Source organism: Thermobia domestica, chromosome 13 (genome assembly GCF_964235325.1).
Source record: "Thermobia domestica chromosome 13, izTheDome1.hap1.1, whole genome shotgun sequence".
Lineage (NCBI taxonomy): Eukaryota > Metazoa > Arthropoda > Insecta > Zygentoma > Lepismatidae > Thermobia > Thermobia domestica.
This window is the reverse complement of record NC_137466.1, coordinates 116,311,510-116,333,582: the sequence shown is the minus strand read 5'-3', so window position 1 is coordinate 116,333,582 and position 22,073 is coordinate 116,311,510. Positions and strand designations below refer to the sequence as shown.

The 22,073-nt window shown below is 34.1% G+C and overlaps 3 non-coding genes across 3 annotated transcripts; 2 read left to right on the top strand and 1 right to left on the bottom strand.

The window, feature by feature from the left end:
- The first annotated feature begins 3,622 nt into the window (after nucleotides 1–3,622).
- On the top strand, nucleotides 3,623–3,717 carry TRNAY-GUA (transfer RNA tyrosine (anticodon GUA)). Its single transcript has 2 exons — nucleotides 3,623–3,659; nucleotides 3,682–3,717. It is a non-coding gene; the product is annotated as a tRNA-Tyr (tRNA).
- Nucleotides 3,718–7,587: 3,870 nt separating this feature from the next.
- TRNAY-GUA (transfer RNA tyrosine (anticodon GUA)) lies at nucleotides 7,588–7,682 on the top strand. The gene is made up of 2 exons: nucleotides 7,588–7,624; nucleotides 7,647–7,682. It is a non-coding gene; the product is annotated as a tRNA-Tyr (tRNA).
- Nucleotides 7,683–19,540: 11,858 nt separating this feature from the next.
- On the bottom strand, nucleotides 19,541–19,635 carry TRNAY-GUA (transfer RNA tyrosine (anticodon GUA)). Its single transcript has 2 exons — nucleotides 19,599–19,635; nucleotides 19,541–19,576 (listed from the first exon to the last, which is right to left on the bottom strand). It is a non-coding gene; the product is annotated as a tRNA-Tyr (tRNA).
- Nucleotides 19,636–22,073: the final 2,438 nt, after the last annotated feature.

The window sequence follows — 22,073 nt, the reverse complement described above, 5'->3', positions numbered from 1 at the left end:
TCATAATATGTGATGTACAACAAATGTTACATTATATATTATCCGTAGCTCGTGATATGCTGCAACATATTAAAGCCTCAGAATAGTTGGGCAAGCGAATAATCCAGAAGTTACGTAACCCTACTGCGTTCATGGGAACGAAAACACAATAATTATAACTATGCTAAATTACTATAGACTACCAACTGCTCATTCAGAGAATTTATGAAGTTCACTTTATCGCAATAGTTTTGTACAAACTAGATTTAGACTACGGATAATAGTTTTATACAAACTAGATAATCAATTATTATTATTATTATCATTATATTTGCAGTACAACCAAATACAACGACATTAACTATTAGTTCTAATTAACTGAATTGAGCTGAAAATTAAATCTTGATCTTTAAAGATTAACTATTAATTTTATGCGTTCTGTACCTTTCTCAAGGAATAAATGCTGGAATTGGTTTCAAGGCTGTTTCTGAGTGAATACTTTCTTCAAAATAATATTAAAAATTATAGAAAGATTTTCGAGACATTCGAGTCGAGTCGACATTTTTAAGAGCCGTCTCGACTCAACTCGTGTCTCGACTCGAAAATTCGAGTCGAGAAATACGTTTGTCTCGACTCGTCTCGAATTTTACAAAGTGTGTCTCGACACGAATCTCGACTCGATTTCGACTCGAGTCGAGTCGAGATTCGAGACATGTCTCGACTCGAGCGCATCCCTATCTGCTGTGCTTTCGGTGTATTTGGTTGGTCAATAATCATTTATCTTCTATGGTGAAGAGAAGATAAATCCAGTATATTCGAGATATAAGAGAAACTCCATATCTTATAGGTGAACTACATTCCACGATAACGGCGAGCAATGTGACCCGTTTCTTGTAGAAAGTGAAAACTTAGAAAGCAACCATAAAAAGGCAAATGTGACCAATGGTTAAAATTAACGGCATTTATTCACGCTTTCTTGTGAAAATGGTCACATATGGCATTTTACCACCAGCTTCCGGTCTTTAGTAATGATTTATGACTGATAACGAAAGTGTATGAATATATGTTTTAAGAGCATGACTTAAAATATTGTAGTTGCATCAAGTTTGCAAATTTAAGTTGAGAATATTTAAGCTTATTTGGAACTGACGAAAAGCTCTGCTAACTACATAATTAAAAAAAACACTCCTTCTCTATGTTGGTTACTGTTGTAAATATTAAAAGTAGGATGGGGGTTACTGTTAAGATTATGTGTGTTACTGTTATGACTATCTGTGGCATCATTAGGAGAAAACAAAGGCGCCATAGAAACTATGCAATGTACCATTTAGAATTATTTTCTTTTTAAATATACAATACATAAATTATTATTATAATTAAACAGTGGCGGATCCAGGATATGATCAAGGGAGGGGCTAAACCATAATTTGCCGTTTTATCCAGTGTAAAGCAGAATTGAAGCCCATTTTATCCAGTGTAAACCTGAGCATCAAGGGGGACTATAGCCCCTTAGCCCCCTTGGATCCGCCACTGTAATTAAGTATACTGTCTTTTGGCACGTTCTGGGGCTAATAAGTTTTTTTATTTGTTTTTTTTTATTTATTTAAAGGTTTAGACCTGGAAATATTCCTTCCACGTTTCTAGATCTTCAGCTTCCTTTTTTAACTCACAATATTTTCTTCTAATATATTTTCTTCAAATCATCCATCAGTTGTATTCTTCTTCCTATTCCTCCTTTTCCTTCCATCTTTACTTCTATGGTGGTATGAAGAATACAATTTCTTCGCAAGATGTGTCCATTCCAATTGACCTTACTACGAAGAATGCTGGCTAAAAGCATACTCTTCTCTTACCTTTTTTAAAACATTTTCATTTGTTGCTCTTTCACTGTCCATTTTATCTTCTCCATCTTCCTCCAATACCACATTTCGAAGATCTCTAAATATTTCTTCTCTAACTTTCACAAGTCTCTAAAACAATTTACAATATTTCAGAAGAATAAAAGCTATGAATATTTATTGACAACTAACGACATGCCTTTTTGCGCCATACAAATCCGTTTCTCTCAATTTTATCAAAAAGCTGCGCTTAAAATTTACCCTTAAAAGGATGTAATTTCCTTCAGCTCATGTCATTCATCGATTCACACATGTCTCATCTTTCTACAATATTATAATTGACCAAAAACAACAGTGAGTTACTCATAATTTTGTGGAATATCTCCTTAACCATACTCGTGCACTGTTGTCTTGCCACGGTTATAATGAAAAGCTTGATGAAAATATACTTCAGCATAAGTTAAGTAAACTTAGACAGAGATATGTTTATCGTACTCCTTTTTTTCTTTTAAGTTTACAAGTGAGTTTCATTTCAGAGTGTACACTACATTAGATTTCTTAGCTATGGGAATTCAATACTTAAACTTGAAACAAAACATCTGTAATTACTGGTTGCAATAGATTAATAATATCAAAGATAGAACATGTTCCTTGGACGCGTAATCCACATCAGAAAACCATTACTTACTATGCCTTACTGTTTTGTTCTATGGTGACAAAGGTTCAAACCAGAAATAGTAAATTTTCCCCATCTTCGGTTTGAATAAATGGTTAAGGGAGGAGATAGAGACTACCCTTGAAAAGCTAAATTTATTGCAAGAAAAAAATATATCTCGATATCTCTTACCATTTTTGCTCTACGGAAATCTGTACTATTGAAACAAGAAGTAGTAATAAATTACAACTACATTCGGTTTTGGAACATTGTTTCGGATTGTGATAGTATCGATTGCAGAAACCCGTATCGCGATATGGTTTGGAAACTTAAAATACTGTTTTTCCTCGATTTTCTTCGAAAACTACGCACGAGAATTGATACTTATTAATATTTTTTTTTTCAATTGACATTTTTCCCTACCTAATTTTTACATTATTGTAGAAATTATTTTACTTTTGGTCAGTGTTAGGTGTCCTTGAAAAGAACGAGGAACATTGTACTTCAACCTACTTAGAAACAATCGAGTATTACTTTGATTGCTGCTGAGAATGGGATCTTTAGATTAATACCTGCTTAAAGGAATCCTACTCCGACGTACTGTCCACATAATACATCAATGTTTCTCAGTAAGTTACTCTAGAATACTGGAACAAAATTATTTCCCTTTCATTGGCTCCACAGGAAATGTGTTTCAGAATACAGTTTATTAGTTCATTTGTTAGACTCAACGTGCATTTTTTTTAAATTTAGGTACTCTTAAATAAAAATGAAGGACCCTACATAGAGAGTTTACAGCGTTGTGTTAAGTGCATGCCTAACTGACGTGTGATGCAAACGTCCGTATTTAGAAACATGTTAGTGAAGTTATCAACAATTTACATATATCTAAACCAACCAGCGACGACCTAACCACAGGGTTTTTCAAAGAATTGGAGAAACCAATAGAAGCGAGAATAGGTCTCTTTGACCTGTGAAAACGTTGTGGAACTATACCGGACTTTCCAGTTTTCTCATATCGGCTCATATAAGTGTCCCACTGGAGATGTTTCCAATTTTGTAGAGTGTGTTCGTAAAACGTTACGAGATTACAATCTCTCGTACATACCTACAAATAGTCTGGAATCTTACAAGAAGAGAAACGCAACTTCCTCTGGTAGCTCAGTTGGTAGAGCGGTGGACTGTAGTTGGCTTTGAATTAAGGCAGTTATCCATAGGTCGCTGGTTCAAATCCGACCCGGAGGAGCTCACTTTTAAACTTTTCTAAATTCGTGAGTAGAAATATTAGTAGGGCAATCCAAAAGCATAATAGCAATTTAGACATATGGTTCGTACCTTAAACATGATTATGGTTTTCTAAGGGTCCAGAAGGTGCTAATTTTAATAGCATAATAAAGCATAACTTTGGAAAATAAAGGATAATTTAAAATATATAGCACAATTCTTGGAAAATTCTATTAGAACAATTCCTTGAAAATTCTGTCTAACTGCAAGTTTAACATACTGCATTAATATTTTTTTTAAACCAATATTTACAATGCAAAATCATTGAGAACATAAAAATGCAACAATGAAAAGTTTATTTTATTTCTGTAAATTTTTCGGTGTAATCCTTTGATGTGGAGAAAAGAAAAAGGAAACGTAGAAAACTTTCCACCAACAATGAATATTACACAGGAACTCCACACTGTATTTTTATGTGAACCACCTGAACTTGGGCACTTTCTGTACTTTTTGGCGGCATTTTTACTTTCCCTTTCTGTATATATGCACATCTAAGACACATAAAAGTGGTAGAAAAAATTGACTCGAGTAAGGCATATCTTTTTACAGTGCAATAAGTAGAAAATAAATTAAATATGAAAGAAACTGGTTACATAAAATATTAATAAATAGATCAAGATATTAGAATATTAAAGGTATAGTAAATATTATACATTATACACGATTAATGTAAAACAATGATTTAAATTAACAATAAAGCACAATAAAGCATAATTTAAAAAAAATAAAGCATAATTAAACAAAAAATAAAGTATAATGTGGGTTGCTCTAATTATTAGTATAATTCTATTCGCGTTATATGGGATCAAATGCTCGAATTATTTCCATCGATGGAGCAGAATATTTCTGTAGACATTTCAATTGTTCACCTAATACATGTTAAGAATTCTCACTACAAGAGCAAAGAAGTTTCTTCTACGTGCGACATCCGTGTTTGATCCCCGTGTAGCTCATGTGGTTTGAATCCCGCAGTGTTTGTGTGTACCGTTATTAGATATCCAACAAATATAACCAGATTCTGGGGTGCTCAAGGAAACTTTGGAGGGGTCATCCCCCTCCATGCTTCATAGATGCTTTCCTAATATATCCATACGATACGTTCAAATTTTGTGCGAACTCAAAGGAATTATGTATGAAAGATACAGAAGAGAGAACTCAAAATATTGACCACAGTAACGCTTTGACGCATTTCCTAGTAATGAATAAATAAAACAATTACCATGGTGAACACATATAATTAATTCTGGGAATAATTGGAATAAAGTGTGAGATTTTACGATAGGCAACCCATTTAACAATTTCACTTCTTAGAAAAAAATACTTAATGGTAATTTCAATAATATCAAAAACTAAACTTAAGCCATCCATAAAAATGTTAATAGTTATTTAACTGCTTTAGTACAAATTCTTTACTACTAAAAATTTATTCATTAATAAGTAAACTAATCCTAAATGAATAAATGAAATTTGCTAGAGGGTGGATACGATGAGGAGATTGTATGATTCAGTAGCGTAGCGTGATATTCCGAAAGGGGGATGCCAATGTTAGTCATTTGTGCGATATTGTACTACTGCAAGCAGCAATACATAGCTATTCCGAATAGAAATATAGGGTTATACAAAATTTAGGAGGAAGCCCCCCTAATTGGAGGTCTAGTGGGGCATAGAGAAGCGAATGCGTGGATTACGTTAGAATTTAATAACCAATTGTCTCAGCTCCTTCTTGCCACTACCGTTGTGACGAGAAAACTAGGCCCCACTTTTGTATGAACATTGTTTCCAGTATCGTTCCCTTCATTTCTTTCTCGTGGGCGGCATTTTTCTCCACATACCACACGTCATTCTCGTTCTTTCAAAAAAAAATATCGCCCCTAGAAATTTGTCATCTTGGGTCCAGAACTCAGACGCCCGTTCGTGAATATGGGCCTGATTGTATATATCATTTGAAAATGTAAATACAAAGTACTTATACCAACTCTGGGGGCCTGTTTCTGTATCCAGATACTGATGTCAAGGCCGCAAATCTGTCTTCAACGTTCGTGGGATGGGTAAGACTGTTCCCATAATCCTTTTCTTTTTTAACGATGTTCAAAATATTTATGAAGTTGAAAAAAATGCTGTGGAGGATTAGGGAAGCAGAGTTGTCTATAACATGGGCAGAAGGGTACATTTTAAGGCTTATTGTGGGGGGAGGGGAGAAGAGACTCATATTACAGTAGATGAATCAGATTTCTCAGGTAAACCTGTTGTACTCGTATATTATATACCAAATGATGTAGATGAAATAGTGGTACATATCATTATTACAACTCAGTGCCGTGAGCACATTATGAAATCTGAATGTAGGCTATTCATAATAATAATTGATATGTTTCTAATTACGCATCCATAATGATCCACATTAAAATTTTAGGACATTTGTTTTATAACAATACAAATAATGACTTCCCCAAAACTATGAAAGAAAATCAATCAGACCTATATTTGGCGCAACAATACTCTTATCTGAGCAAAATTATGATCACCACAATAGCATTATAGGAATTGTTACAGGAATTAAACAAATAGTTGAAAATAGACTACTAATAATTAATGACAATGAAATATTAAAGAATACGATTCTTTTTTAAAAATGAAACAAGTCAAAGGACATCAGTTTCCTTTGTGGCAGTCGGATAGAAATCATCATCATCACAATCTCAAATCGGATTATTGGGGGGACAAGATTGTAGGGAACATGTTCAACTTATGTCCCCGAGATTTGTGCCAGTGACTGAAGGGCCTTGGCACAATCTTTGCGAGTGACGGGGAGTGGTGGCTCTCTTGTCCTACCAGATCGGTGACCGTAATTCTACAGAATGCTTTAAATTTATGCCTGTGTCTTTGAGATCCTTTACAATGAAGATTACAATTACGATCCATTTAGTTATGATTAAGGCATAACTATTTTAATACTATTACTTACATAACCGACATGCTTCAAAAATGCGTTGAACTAACCATTTCCGTTTTGTTCTATTTCCTTTATATTAGGGCTCGTACGTTCTGTTCACAAACTATAGCTTAGTTCAAAATATATACAGTTGGAAATACTTGAATATGCCAGCGTATATCTAAAGCAAATGTAGGGTTGCACGGGATGAGGAGGAGTGAGAAAGGAAGTATTGCGCATGCGCATTCAACAGAAAGCAGACGAAAACCCCGATGCTTTCAGTAGGTCTGGAAGCCCGAGGAAAGTAGCATACGACAGGAGGAAAGACAGAAAATGTGCATCTGAGCGACGCGCATGCGTAGGTTCCTCTTGTCAAAGTACGTCGAGAGAGCGCGCCACAAGATTGCAGTGGAAATAATTGTGATAATTACAAGCAAACAATTTATATATAATGAAATACGTACTTTTTCTTATTAACAGGGGATGCCGGGCATACCGGCATTCCCTTACGCTACGCCGCTGGTAGGATTTATTGTACTGACAAAATCTATGGTTTTGAAGACTAACGTTATCTAGTCAGAAAAATGTAATATATAGCACTTAGCTCAAATAAACTGAAATCAAGAATCGAATCCGGATTCCCACCAAAAGCTTTATTTGGGGAGAGCAGGGGCAATTTGAGAAAAAACATGATTTTTTCATAAATTTCTTACGAACATACTACTAAAATACGCCCCCTCCAGCAAAATCTAAAATGTTGCTACTGATCCCCACATTGAAAGCCGGCGCGTTTCGCATTTTGCAAAGTGAGTGCTCGTAAATCGTTACGCAATTACAATCTTCAGTATATAGTATACATTCCCACAGTTTGCAATCTTACAAGGAATCGAAAGTAACTTCCTCTGGTAGCTCAGTTGGTAGAGCGGTGGACTGTAGTTGGTTTGTTCATAATGCAGTTATCCATAGGTCGCTGGTTCAAATCCGGCTCGGAGGAATTAATTCTTACACTTTTTTCTAACTTCTAAATTCGTGAGTTGAAATATTATTAGTATTTGTAGTAGAATTCTATTCGTGTTATATGGTAGATATCAAATGCTCAGATTAACTCCATCAATGATGCTGGGTATTCCTTCTAGATGTTTCAGCTGCTCACTTCACATAGATTACAAGTTGTAATTATGAGTGCTAAGAAGTTTCTTCGAGGCAGGATTAACGATCTTCGCCTTCCGTGTAACTCATGTGGTTTCGATCCTACATTCAGTTTTATATCCATTTCTCACATGGGCTCGATGTTGAAAAGAGACCTAAAATTTCAAAGTTACCAATCAACCTTCAGCTAAAATTATATTTATATTTAATAGCAGTGGCGGCTAATGTTAGTGTTGCAGCGTTGCGCAACGACCAAAGTATTTCAAGAAAAAATATTATTAGCAATAGTAGTAAAGAACAGAAAAAGTACTTTCTAATACTCCCAGATATACTTTAAATAACATATTTTTTTGCTTCTCTGTCCGTTTCGTTAATCCGTTTTAAAAAGCGATAAATAATTCGTCACAGAGTCTCTAATTTATATTGTGTTGCAGTGAGCATGCAACGACCAGATTCCTTCAGCGCGGGAATTGGAGCAAATGTTAAGTCTCCTTTCCCCTATCTCAGAAGTTAAAGGGTCTGGTCGTTGCAGTGCTTCTGCAACACAGCACGGTTTCCAGTGAACGAGAAGGTTTTTCACGTTAAATAAGATTTCTGAATTTTATTTCACTAGCAATTAACAAATGGAATTTGTTTTTATGCATTCATATTTTTAAATTACGGTACTTATACTGAAGCAAATCAATATAATGACAGTTAAAAAAAGTGATAGCAGAATTACAAAATAAAGAAAAAATGTAGTAGAGCAGAAATTAAATGAAAGTAGATCCGCATTTACAAGTTAATTCTTACCTTATATAGATAATGAAGGTTTCTTCTACAGTAATTGGTGAACCAAATATTAATAAGTCAATATGCAAAATCCCCCCCCCCTCTGTGGATAGTATTTTAGTATATACATATTTATTTTATAAAATATGGTGGGGAACGCCCCATTGAATTTGGGACTATTTAGCAATGCTCAGAGGCGTAGTCACGAGGGGGGTCCACCGGGTCCGGAACCCCTCAAAATTTCGAAACTTGACTAACATTTGTAGACTTTCCTAACAAACTATACTTGTTTCACAGAGAAATGATTTATGTACGCTAAATATTTTATTTTATGCCTCATCATGTACTCTTTCTTTACTTATAGAAATAATCGTTCTATCATTTTTTCTAAAAATATAGGTGACAGTAATTAAGAATTACTTATCTTTTCGGGTACAGTATAAGACAGGTTCGTTATTACGTAGACGTATTGGACCTTCCTGAAATACTTTGGACCCCTCCCAGATAACATGTTGTTCCTATATCTGGCGGGTTTCAAGGTTGCTTTGCAGAACGTTGATAAACCTTGTTTCGCCTCATGTGAAAGTATATTGTGTTCATCGTGCATTGCTAACAACTAGACGGATGATTTGGAATGTATTTTTTTTTTACGCACATATATATGTGTGTGTGTTGATATATGAATAGGGTTGCCAACTCTGTAAAATAAAAAAACCGGCACTTCCTCAAAATTCTCTATGATATAGGTCTCAGTGTGAAGTATCTCTGTTCGGACCTATCCGTGGAAAAAAATGTACTATCGTGAACAAAAGTGCATTAACACATATTCTGTATGTCTTTGGAACATTCACTAATAAGCTACATTGTGCTATAAATGAGAAACTGAAATTGATCAATTTATTGTATTTACCAGTAACTACTATTTCTTTAAAATTATCGAAACAGATAAACAAAAGTATAATAATCTTTACGTGACAATTTTGGATTTGGAAAATGAAATTCACTCTTTAAACATATAGTCTCTACTTCAACTATAGGAAATTGCTTTAAGAAGTCCTTTTCCATTCTAAATAAATGTATAAAATTCATTGAAAGTAAATTTCAAATTTTCCCTGATACAGTCCCTGTCATCTCTAAAATTTATTAAACACTGAACAAAATATATTAATCGTTGATAGATGGTGAAAGGTAACAGTTTTGAGTTTACAGAATGACAGCTACTTTTCAATATCTATACTTCGAACTAGATACAAATTTGAAAAAAAGAGGTTATAAAGGTGCCGGTGAGAAGTTTGTACCCGTCACCGGCTTCAATCAAAATAACAGCAAATTTTCCGGGCAGGCCAATGAAAAGCCGGCCAGTTGACAGCCTTATGTATGAATATGTAACATCCGCAATTTATATACCAGTATCTCTGTGGTATCAGCTGTTTTGGTTATTAGTTATTAGATTTAATTTTTTGTGTGTGCTTTAATTCTGTACATAACCTACAAATTCTGAATGAATTACATACCATGACTTCTGTAAATAACTTACAGAAAAAAAATGCCCAGCTTTCAACCGAGGAAAAACTTACAATTAAGCCTTAGATAAAACCAGCAAAGTGCAATTCAGGAGAGTGTTCGAAAAAAAAAAAACAGTTTAAATTTACAGGACATCTTATGGCAGTAATGTTGTATGCACTACATATATTTCCACAATTTATTTTCAATATTTCTAGATAAATTGTGAATAAAGCGTGTTCAATGTACATTTTCTTTTTATAACATAATTCTCTGCTACGAACTCTCTTCAATCTACACTGAAGAGGAATTCGGATCACTGTCAGGGACTGAGTTTACTAGAATGAATTGTTCACAAAAATCTAGAAAAAATATTTAGTGAACCTACAAAGCTTCTGAAATTAATATTAACTGTACCTATGGCGTCAGTAAAAGAAGAAAAGTTTTTTTTTTTTTAACATCAAGAGAATTGACACTTTCAAGAAATTGAATGTCCCAAGAAAGGTTATCACCATTGATTATGCTTTCCATCGAAAAAAAGACCTGACAATAAGAATACTAGAGTTCAACCAGCATGTATTAGGCAGATTTGTTCCAATCAAAGAAAGGAGAATGAACTTACTAATTAATTAAGGTGATTAATCGGATTAAATGTTCTGCATTTTTTTATTTTTTAAAACCAGAATTTTTTTAATTTAACATATCACATAGCATTTGCATCTAAAGTTATGCTGATTAGTCAATGAGTCCACTTTATATCTTCTGTCTCCGATCGTTCGTACTGCAACACCCGAAACCACAATCCACCTGCCGCCACTGTTTAATAGCATGCTTCAGCTCTTCAATTTAATTTAACTGACGGCGTTCCGCGTATTGACTAAATTATTTTTCAATAATGATGAGAACATATCGTCGCATGAGAACCAGAGGAACATAACTCCATTTTCGTAGGTTTACAGGCGAGAGGACAAAATATTATTTTCTGAGAAAGATATTTTTTTAATAAGATGGTAATTGAACTGCATTACAACAGATAATCGACAAGGAGAACAGATGGCGTTAAGTTCCATTTACACCAAGCTATTTGAGAAGTGCGCCTACGTTAAATTTACATGGCAAGCATTTATAAACAAATTAAAATTGTTATTTAAACTAGTTACTCCCCACAAACCTTTGGCTCGCTGTAAACTAGAGGTTTAAATCATGCTTAATTAAAAGTTCTAGTTGTTTAAGAAATGCTTTAACAAACTTATTTATTTTTCAGTATGTCCACTAACCAATTCCATACAATGATGCCAATGCATGGGAAAAATACCATTTCGTGGGATTTTTAACATGAATTTTTTTGACGGATTTTTGGACATGGAGGGGATAACGGGAATTTTCGCCGAAATCGACAGCAAATATGGGATTTTTCACTATATGTATAATCTAGGCAAAAAAAAATCTCTACGAGTATAACTTAAGAGATAGTTAATAATCAATTAGTGTGTCAGTTTGGTCAACGTTTAGTCCGAAGTCTTTTCATTGTTATCGGTAAAGATCATGCTAGCGAGGATGAGTTAAATATATGTGATTCTTAATAATTAAAAGTACCAAGAAACGAGACCCGTGCTCTGCTTTCTGAGGAAAGAATAAAACAAAACAATGAATGAAGGAAAGAAAGGAAGCAAAATATCAGAGATAAACAGTTAATTTCCAAACGTTCTGCAAGAAATGTATGGAAAACAAAGCTCTTGTAGTATCACTCGGTAGAAAGATGTGATAGCGTTACTGCATTTCTGATAGCATAACAAAGTATACTTGTTCTCGATTAACAAAAGTTGTTATTCACAAATTATTTTATAAACGTAGAAGATCGAAATTTGTTCATCATACATCTTGAAATTTAAAAAAGTAACACATGTCACATACAAGTTTTATTTCTGTGTTATTATTATTATTATTATTATTATTATTATTATTATTATTATTATTATTATTATTATTATTATTATTATTAATGTTATTATTAATGTTATTATTATTATTATTATTAACAACAACAATAATAGTATACAATGTGGGTGGTTCTGATGCAAAATTGGACTTTTATCTTTTGGAAATGGGACTTTATAGTGTTTCCGGTTAACATCACTGACTCCATATCATATTTACGTAATTACTCAAAGATTTTCTTATACACAACATTGCGTTGATTCAAATCATTAAGTACCAGGCATTGTACAGTCAGCGACAAAAGTTCTTTCCGTTTGATAAAATTTATTTTGGGAATAACGGTGGAACGTACACAGTTTCACCAAATTTCAGGTCTGGAACGTACAGAAAATTACGTTCTCTTTAATTTACTGAAGACTGTACTCTAATTGTCCCTCCGTTTTGAAGTTATTTACGTAATAATTTCATCAAACGGAAAGAATTTTTGTCGCTGACTGTACCTAGCGTCATCTATGGAAAGCAAGTAGTCACTTTGCAGCCAGCGTTACCTATTAGCGCGACTGTTAACAATAGGAATTAGCGTTTTGCCCATGAAAATAATAAGGATTTTTTTTCATAAGTAGAGATACTACTTTAGAATCTTGTGTAGAGTAAACTCAATTTCATATCGACATTTTCACTGTAAGATCCTCTCTTCTCTAAATATATTATTCTATGTATATATTTAAGTCAATTCCATATATTTTTCCAAGAATATCAGAAATACATCATAGTATGCCATAATATTTTAGAAATACAGTTTCTAGAATGTTACTTAAGTTGAGCACGCATATTTTTGTATAAATTTCAACGTAATATATTTCAAAATATTAGATCAGAGTTGTCCAAATTGTGGCGTGCCAAGCATGGACGAAAAATGTAAATGTAATAAAGCAAATCACGTATATTAAAAACCAGACGTGATATAGAAACCATGGAGATTGGCCCCCTAGAAACTTTTCTGCTGTGCCCCTGTCGCCAAGCCACTTTTTGCATCAGCTTTCAACATTTGATTTAATTTTAGTTTAGAATATTTTCATTTGCATTTATTACTTTCTATTCATTTATTTATGTATTACACCTACACGACAATGGAGTCGGCAATGTAACTACAGACCTTAACGGATCTACAGGTAGAAGGAACATTTGATGGGGCGGATCACCTCCTGGAAGACAGGTGTAGGCTCGAAATACAGAATTTTACTTTCAAACAATTGTTCAATATTAATCATTTTAAAGCCTTACCTCTGCAAACACCTGTGTCTTTTGCAAATTAATTGAGAAGGAAACATGTGGATCTATATATATCACAAAACCAATTGAGCTTAGAAGAAAAACAGTAGCCTCTTCACCCCGAGCGCCCTTTCCCGTGGATTCGCCACTGACTAAAGTCGAAACTTGTGTTTTAAGAACCAGATGCATATTCCAGTTTTCATTACAGTGATAACATGAAAGCATTAAGTCCTGTAACGTTTAAAGTTTTGAACTGTGGCTTTTTATTTATTTATTCCAGTGGCGTGTTTAACCCGGGGCCAGGGGTTCCTAGGCCCCCCAGTTTTTCGAGTAATTAATGTAACTTAAAGTATTGTATATATTTTTCAAAGTTTATAGTAAACTCATGGTACACCTATGATAATCTGGGTTCTGACTGCTCGCACTTTTTACCTTGTAGATCCGGGTTTGATTTAGTCATTGGGTTTTCCGTACTTGTCATTCCACTGGCTGATTCTTGCCGTGCGATAAGCATTCTGTAAGTGTTAATTTTGGTCTGTTGTCAGTACTTCGCAGTAGTGAAATACCAGAAAAACAAAATAGAAAATTAAAATCGGGTAGAAAAATAAATCAAGAATGGTGGATAAATACTGCTATTTTTCCATACTAAATCACATAAGTAAACTGGAATGTTTAATGTAGATGTAAATTGTGCCTGTGCAAAAAGGTTATAATCTGAAGAGACATTATTCAACCGTACATTAAAACAAATACTCGTACAATAAATATAAAGACGGGACTCAATAAGTGTTGACAGAAAATTAGAAAAATGAAACGAAAGAAACAGCAAACAAATATTTAATAAAGTTAACATGCTTCAAAAGTGTAGCCATTATAATGAAGAAATGCGCAGTATAATTGGAAAATGCTTTGGATAACACAAAAATCCAATTTTGTTTCCAATTTTGCAAGGGTAGTGCTTGCATAACGTTACCCTTACAATCGGGTGAAATTCTGTTAATCCTCGCCACGATTCTTATATCATGGTAAACCGAACAAAACCTAATCTAACATAAATTAATGTAACCTAACCTAAGTAACCTAATATATGCTGACCTAATCTACCCTAACCTATCCTGTGCGGTGGTTAATTAGCTGAAGGGTGTTAACAGACTTTCTGCCCCACAGTCTCTCGTACATGTATTTTGAAACGATATACAATCCTACAAGCAGTGTTAAGTTGGTAGCTGAGTTGGATGCCGGTGGATGCATCTGAGCAGTCTGAAGCGTTAGGCTGACGATCGTGAGGTGAAAGCCATTGGGGATTCGAGCTCCCCATCTGTAGTACCAAGCATCGAATTTTAATTATTATCTATGTTTCTGTGTTCATGTCCCGGTCGAGTCCAATAGTCTTGAGCAGTGGCTGAACGAGAAAATGAGAATTAAACAAGTTACAAACAAAAATTGTTAGGGTGGTGGTCTGCGTTGAACAGACCGGAAGTGTGTGCCAAGAAGAAAAAAATAACTACTATTACGTGTTGTGTTTCGATAATTATATTAGCTTCGACCTTATATGTGTCTTTAGTGAATTTATCCCATTTTGGAGTGCTTTCTTAAAGTCGTAGAAAAAAAGCCGGAGCAGGAGAAAGGGGGACAAAGAGGGACTTACTTTTAAGCCCGCTTATAATTGGGGTATTTTAATCTCCTATGTATTCAATTATTGAATACTGCCCTTCATGGTGGAAAGACTACAAGGTGGTTGCATGCGCATGTCGCCTGAAGCGCTGTCGTGGTTGTGACGTCATCTGGTTTGCAAGAGACAACGGGAAAAGGCGCGGCTTTAAGTGACAAGTGGAAATTCTTTGTTACTTTGTTCTTTTAAATGATATCGAGAATGCCTAACTGTGCGGTGTACGGCTGTAGTAATTATTACAGAAAAACTAAGGGAACTAATATAAAATACTTTAGATTTCCTCAAAACGGGGGGGAAATGTCTCCAGAAATGGATTTTAGCTTGCAGGGGACATGACAAAATAAACCTAAAATATGGCAAGTTTTACATAAAAATAAAAATAAATGCAATGTTGAATGAAATTGTAAAAAAAAAAAAAAAAAAAGCTATTTCATTATGTAGTTTCTTTTTAGTAGGGGTCTATTAATAGTACGTAATAATAGTATATAGAGCTACAGTAGCTTGTGTTGATTCTGCATACAAAAATCCAATAGTACAATTTAAAAGGACGAACTTCGTTTCAAGACCCGGATTCTAATCATGAGGGAGGGGGAACGACAGAGGTGATTATTTCTACCATCGTTTCCCTCTACATAAGATATTGAGATAAAATTTTCCCCACAGAGGCAGGCATGTAACTCGAGAAGGGAGGCACGATGATCTAGGAGGCTTACCTCCCTCGAGTTACGTATATGGAGAGCATTGAACACGTTAAAGTAGTTCAGATCCCATTTCATTCTGAAGGTCTGCATTCCCTGTAGCCTCGGTGCTGAAACGGGACGTTGCACTTCAAATTAACTAACGAATGGAAGGTTCGTAATAACGATTAACGGTTACAAAGATATATAACAATTTATTAGATCAAGAGAATAAAGTATCCACCTACCATGTCAGGGCGTCATTGTCGGGACATTTTTACACTCAGATTTTGAAACTTTTGTTCATTTTAATCACAACTTTGGATAATTATATATACATATTTAGGGGCTCCCTCCAGAATTACAAAATTAAGAGTGGCTGCAATAAATTTAAGAATATGGTAGATTCTCAACCAATCAAGGAAGAAGTGTGGCTCAGTGGCAGAAAGCTCACCTCTGGTGCAAGGGATACTGGTCCGCTTCTCGATCAAGTGAGTTTGTGGTGGACAACATCGTGTCCGTGAGTTTCTCGGAGTGCTCCCGCATTCTCATTCCACCAAATTCCACATAATCAGTCACTTGCATTTATCTTTTGTCTTCTTTAGTCCACGGAACAGCAAAGAGAAAACTTATCAAGAAAATTAAGAAAATTATGTAATTTTATGGTTTACATGATTTCTAGTCTAGCTGTAACACCCCTATATCGTCTTCACATACGCCTACTAGGCCTACTTTGTTGTTTGCTTGAAGTAATCGTGTTGTTGCAATTTCTTTGTTTGAGGTGCTTTGTATATACATATTTATTTCTATATATTTTTAGAACACAATAGTATACGTAACGTTTTATTTCGTACAAATGTTTAATAATACAGTTTGTTATGGCGTAAATTTTGACACTAATATTCAGAGAACTGTCAAGTTCGCCAAACCTTTTGTTCAAATACAAATTCTATTAATAAGCGATCAGCGATTTCAAATAAGATGATTTTTTTTTATAAATCAAAAATAAAAACGGTTTAAAATATTAAGTACGTGTGTCCCTGCTTAGTAAAGTTCCCTGAGATTCTGATGAAACTTACGTTTGAGCAACCTCTTTAAAAAAAAAAACTGTCCAAGCATAACGAAAATATACGTATGTGCATCTCTGTTTACGAAAACCATGAATTCTCCCTTGAGATAGTCTCAAAATTTATATGGGGTCATCAGTAAAGAATTCCCTTTCAAGCAAAATAATAATAATAGTAAATCAAAACCGATCAATGTGCTACGAAAATATACTTGAGCATACATAAATATATAATAATGAAATGCATTAACGACACACTGTGTTATAGATTATTCAGGCCTATACATCTCGAATGTATTACTTCAAATGTTTAAAAAAGAAAAGAAAGAAAGAAAGAAAAGAAAGAAAAAACAAAATGTAGTGAGCAATATTGGCTTGATCAAGCTTCAAAAGTGTTTAATATGAATTAATATTGCTGTTTCTTTTGCTATTGTAAATATCTTCCTTTGAATTCACTTAGCTTAAGCATTGATTACATTACGTTTATATAATTATTGTTTGTACTAAAACTTTTACTTCGTTGAAGATCACTATAAACAGAAGAGAAGTTTGCGTGTAAGATACCGGCGAGCAAGCGCTTGTTAAAAGTTCATCTGACTCTCGTTTGCCACGTCTGCGACCAAGATGACGTCATGCGCCAGAGCGACAAGAATGTAGCATTGCATTGCATCCACCTTGTAGTCTTTCCACCATGCTGTCCTTTCCTTGAGGTTCTGATAGTTCTTGGAGTTATTGGCTCAGTGCTTAAATTCAGTGTAATTGTGAGATTTAAGAAATTGTTCGAAGCAAACAAATCGAAGTGCTTGGTTAACCTTGTTTCAATTAACTATCTTTCTGAATGGTACGTATTTAGGGTTAATCAGCCTGAATGGGTTTTGTTATTTAAAAGCCTAGTCCTTTCCTAGAGAAAGATCTGCTCTTTACGCAGAAAATCAGGCTTGGAACCGGAATTGCGTTCCTATCAAAATTGGCATGCATTTAACCACTTTGTTCGAATGCTATATAAGTTATTGAAGTTGGTCAGAAAGATTGTGCTGTGGACAACAGTGCGATGGCAGGACTGTAGGTAACGAGGAATTTAAAAGAGAATAAAAGGGTGAGTGGAATTTTTCAACTTATTAGTAGTTGTGTTTTGTTCCATGTTTGTCTGTCGTGGGGTCGTCTGTCGCAATTCAACTTCGTTTTGTTTAATTGTCGATCTTACATTCTTGACAGGGATCTTTTTCCGTGCATTAGAATTGCCTTCCCCTATATTTTGCAAGCGCGGTGAAATGACTATGTTGGAATTCTTTTTTAATTTTGTGAAAAGCTGAGACCCTAAAATTATTCCAGTATTCCTTGCAGCTATACTATAGTTCTATTAAGTAGTAATTATATTTCGATTATGCGCAGATCTAATTTTCATTATAACGAATGATTTCCAAACTTTTTGTCTCTCGTAAAGAATTATACAAAGAATTTAGAAAGAAAGAAAGAAAGTATTTAAGGTTATTGAATCTGACTTAATTTGACCAAAGAAATTTGACGATTATCATTTCAGAGATTTTTGTGAATTTAAGGAGAAATATATATACAGAGTATTCGGAAAATTATTGGACCGGAAAATTTTTCAGAGAATAACTAAAGTTGAGAGTAAACAATAGATTGTAGATTGGATTGTATAGAGCAATGATATTATTAATGAGATAATCTATATTTAAAAGGTTAGAAATTAAAGTTAAGTAGTTGTAATAAAGTTTGTTATTTAAAATTTGAATTTTGTTTTTTTCTTTATATATACATATATTAAGTGTTTGCTCTTAAGTAGATAGAAGCAAGGAATATTGGATTATAACACCTTTAGACGCTGGCAGAACGAGAGTGTCCGTCCCCCAAGTCCCTTCTGCCGGACTAAGATGATTCAGTTTAAATCGATTATTATTATTATTATTATTATTATTATTATTATTATTATTATTATTATTATTATTATTATTATTATTATTATTATTATTATTATTTCATCAAGACTCTCGATTTGGATTCGATTAGTTGGTTAGGCGGAAAGGGACGTTACACTGTACAATAAAGCAATTACATAGAATTTGGTTCAAATCTAGACCTGAAAAAATCACTTCTGTAGTTTTATAACTATTAAGATGTTGAATTTCTTAACTGATGGTATTAAACGTCAATTATATTTTAATACCATAATGGTGAGAACATATATACGGATTATTCTTGACAAAAATATATTTTAGGTCTGGTAAATAAACCATATCTGCGAGCAAGTGTGAGAAAAGGCGAATTATTTTGTCACACTATCATCTTCTAGAAAGAAACGTTGAGAAATTACATGGACATTACGTCAGAGTGAAATTCCTTTACGTGAGTATCAACCTAGAGATTCCATTCCCAGAACTAAACACATGTTTTCAATATGGTAACTTTGTTTATATACTCATTACTAGGAAATGTCCCGAAGTGTTACTGTGGAAGATATTTTAAGTTTTTTCTTCTGCATTTTTCACATACAATTCCTCTGAGCTCGCACAAAATTCGAACGTATCGTATGGATATTACCTATGTGAGCTCCACAGGGGATCAAAAGCGGATGTAGCACGTAAAAGAAACTCCTCAGCTTATTTAGTGATAGATAATCCCTAATCTGTATTAGGGAACAGTTGAAATGTCTAGAAGGAATGCATTGGATCATCGATGGAGATAATCTCAGCATTTGACCCCGTATAATGCGAATAGAATTATACATATAATAATAATATTTCTACCCACGAATTTAGAAGTTAGAAAGTGTAAAAATAAATTCCTCCGGGCCGGATTTGAACCAGCGACCTATGGATAACTGCTTTAATACAGAGCCAACTACAGTCCACCGCTCTACCAACTGAGCTACCAGAGGAAGTTGTGCTTTGCGTCTTGTAAGATTGCAGATTGTTTGAATATATGTACGGGAGATTGTAATTACTTAACCTTTTACGAGCACTCCCTTTGCGAAATTAGAAACATGGCACCTTCAATGTGGGGATCAGGAGCATCATTTCAGATCTTGCTAGAGGCAGGTGTAAAAGTGGATCTGAAAAGGTAGGGGAACGTATGACGTCAACTCGTCCCCATGGCTATCTTTGCCCATTGTAATTTTTTAAAAAGCGTGGGGACGCCACAGATACTGTTCGGAAGTGGAGAGATGACGTCCACGCGCGTACCACCTCATTTTTACTGCTGGCTAGAGGGATTAAGATCGTTCACTGAAGAGTTGTATGTATTACGTATTTTATTAGTATATTAATAGGAAGTTTATTAAAAAGTACGTTTCTCAAATTGCCTCTGCCACAAAGTGTATGAAACGATTATACAACGCATCGATGTGCAACAGTTTAAGCCTTGTATGGCATTTTCTATTTCATTCCAGTTGACCAAGATAAAATCAAAGAAGTAACACATGGTAAACATAGAAGTAGTACATGTCCACTTATCTTAACTTTAAACAAGAACGTAAATGTGAATATTTACGACATAATATAAAATTTTCAATTATAGCCGATGGAGTAGAGAGATCAGAGCAGAAGACTAGTTCTTAGTACCATACTCAGCTGATCATCAAACATTTGTTTAGAAGACAATAATAATGAATTACTTCTCTAAAAAAAAATCTTTTCCTTTTCATTTAGTACATTTTATTAAAAAGTGTGGATTTTGAAGTTTTTATAGTTATTATTATTTAATTTTACTTTTAGGTCCTTATTCAATATCTTAAATTGTATTGTATAAATATAAGGTTCCTCCCATCACGAAAACCAAAATGCCTAAACTTGTTGAAGTCAACAGAACGCCTAATCGTCTGCAACCAACAAAACTTCTGTGTCGAATTGGGTTGTATAAACTGTAGGCGCTTAATAAATACTTCTAATAATTAATTTTACAGTAAAACTTTAAATTATGTGAATATATTGTAATGTTATCACATTTCACATTTAATGTTATCTTTACGTAATTTTAGATTGTTTGTTAGTATGAAAGTTCATTGTAAGATGCGAGATTTCAGTCTACCAAATAAGAGAAAATGTAACTAACGTACTAAAAGGACTGAAATTAGAAAAGGGGACGCGGTGACTCAGTGGTAGAGCGTTCACCTCTGGTGCTTGGAGTTCCGGGTTCGATTCCAGCCCCCGCCAAGCGAACTTTGTGTTTCACAAACACCGTGTGCGTGGGTTTTCTCGGGGTTCCCCCGTTTCGTCCCACTTTCTTCATTCCACCATTTCATTCATTACTCATCATCACCGTGTCCTTTAGCCTAACTGGCATAACCGTGGGACGTAAAACTCAAAAATTTCATTTTTTTCATTTGAAATTAGAAAAGAGATAAAAAGCAAAGACAAGTATTGAGAAAATAACATTCAAATATTTCAGTAACCCTCATATTTCACCAAGAGGGATTTTGCAAGGGAAGATAAGAAAGAAAAGAAAACTGGAGATACTTTCTAATACACAGCCAGAGAATAAGTTGTATTCTGATGTAACAAGTTAGTATCAATACAAAAGATGACTAACTCTATTATAATTTTTGAAAAGAATCACAATTTTTTATTTACAAATCAGTAGATTATTAATCATGAGCAACTTAATTCATCGAAAACCTCTCCCTCTTAAACATTGAGGAATATTCTGCTATAACCACATGCAGTGGTGTATTTAGGATTTTGTTTTGGGGGTGCTATGCACAATACGTGAATAAGCACTTATATTTTTCTTTTTGTGTGCCGACAACTTTTAATGAAGACTTTGCATACAACAAATTTATTTCGGCGGAGGCTTGAGCCCGATAGCCACCCCTAAATACACCACTGGCCACATGTAATTATGTACAATAGATATCATTAAAGATTATTAATATGAAAATTTATATTTGTACATATAGAGATATGTTTTTCTAAACTACGGTTTCATTTTTCTACCTAGTACCTACACTCCTTCTGGATTGGACTACGACATTTTCAGCAGCTCCTCGTAAATTCTCTCTCTGGCTCTCTCTCTCTCTCTTTACATACATATATATATATATATATATATATATATATATATATATATATAGAGAGAGAGAGAGAGAGAGAGAGATACGTAGTATATAGACGAATGTGTTACTTGTAGCATACGCGAAAGTAATTCAATTTATGTTTAGGCTTCAAAAGTTTCATTGAAAAATATTTCATGTGCAGACGTTACTTATTTGTTAGTTACAAATTTTATTTGAAATAAGTTTAATTTATAATCATATAGATCTAACATAAAAACAGCAACGAAATACACAATGTAATGTAAAATAAGTCAAACGTAATAAAT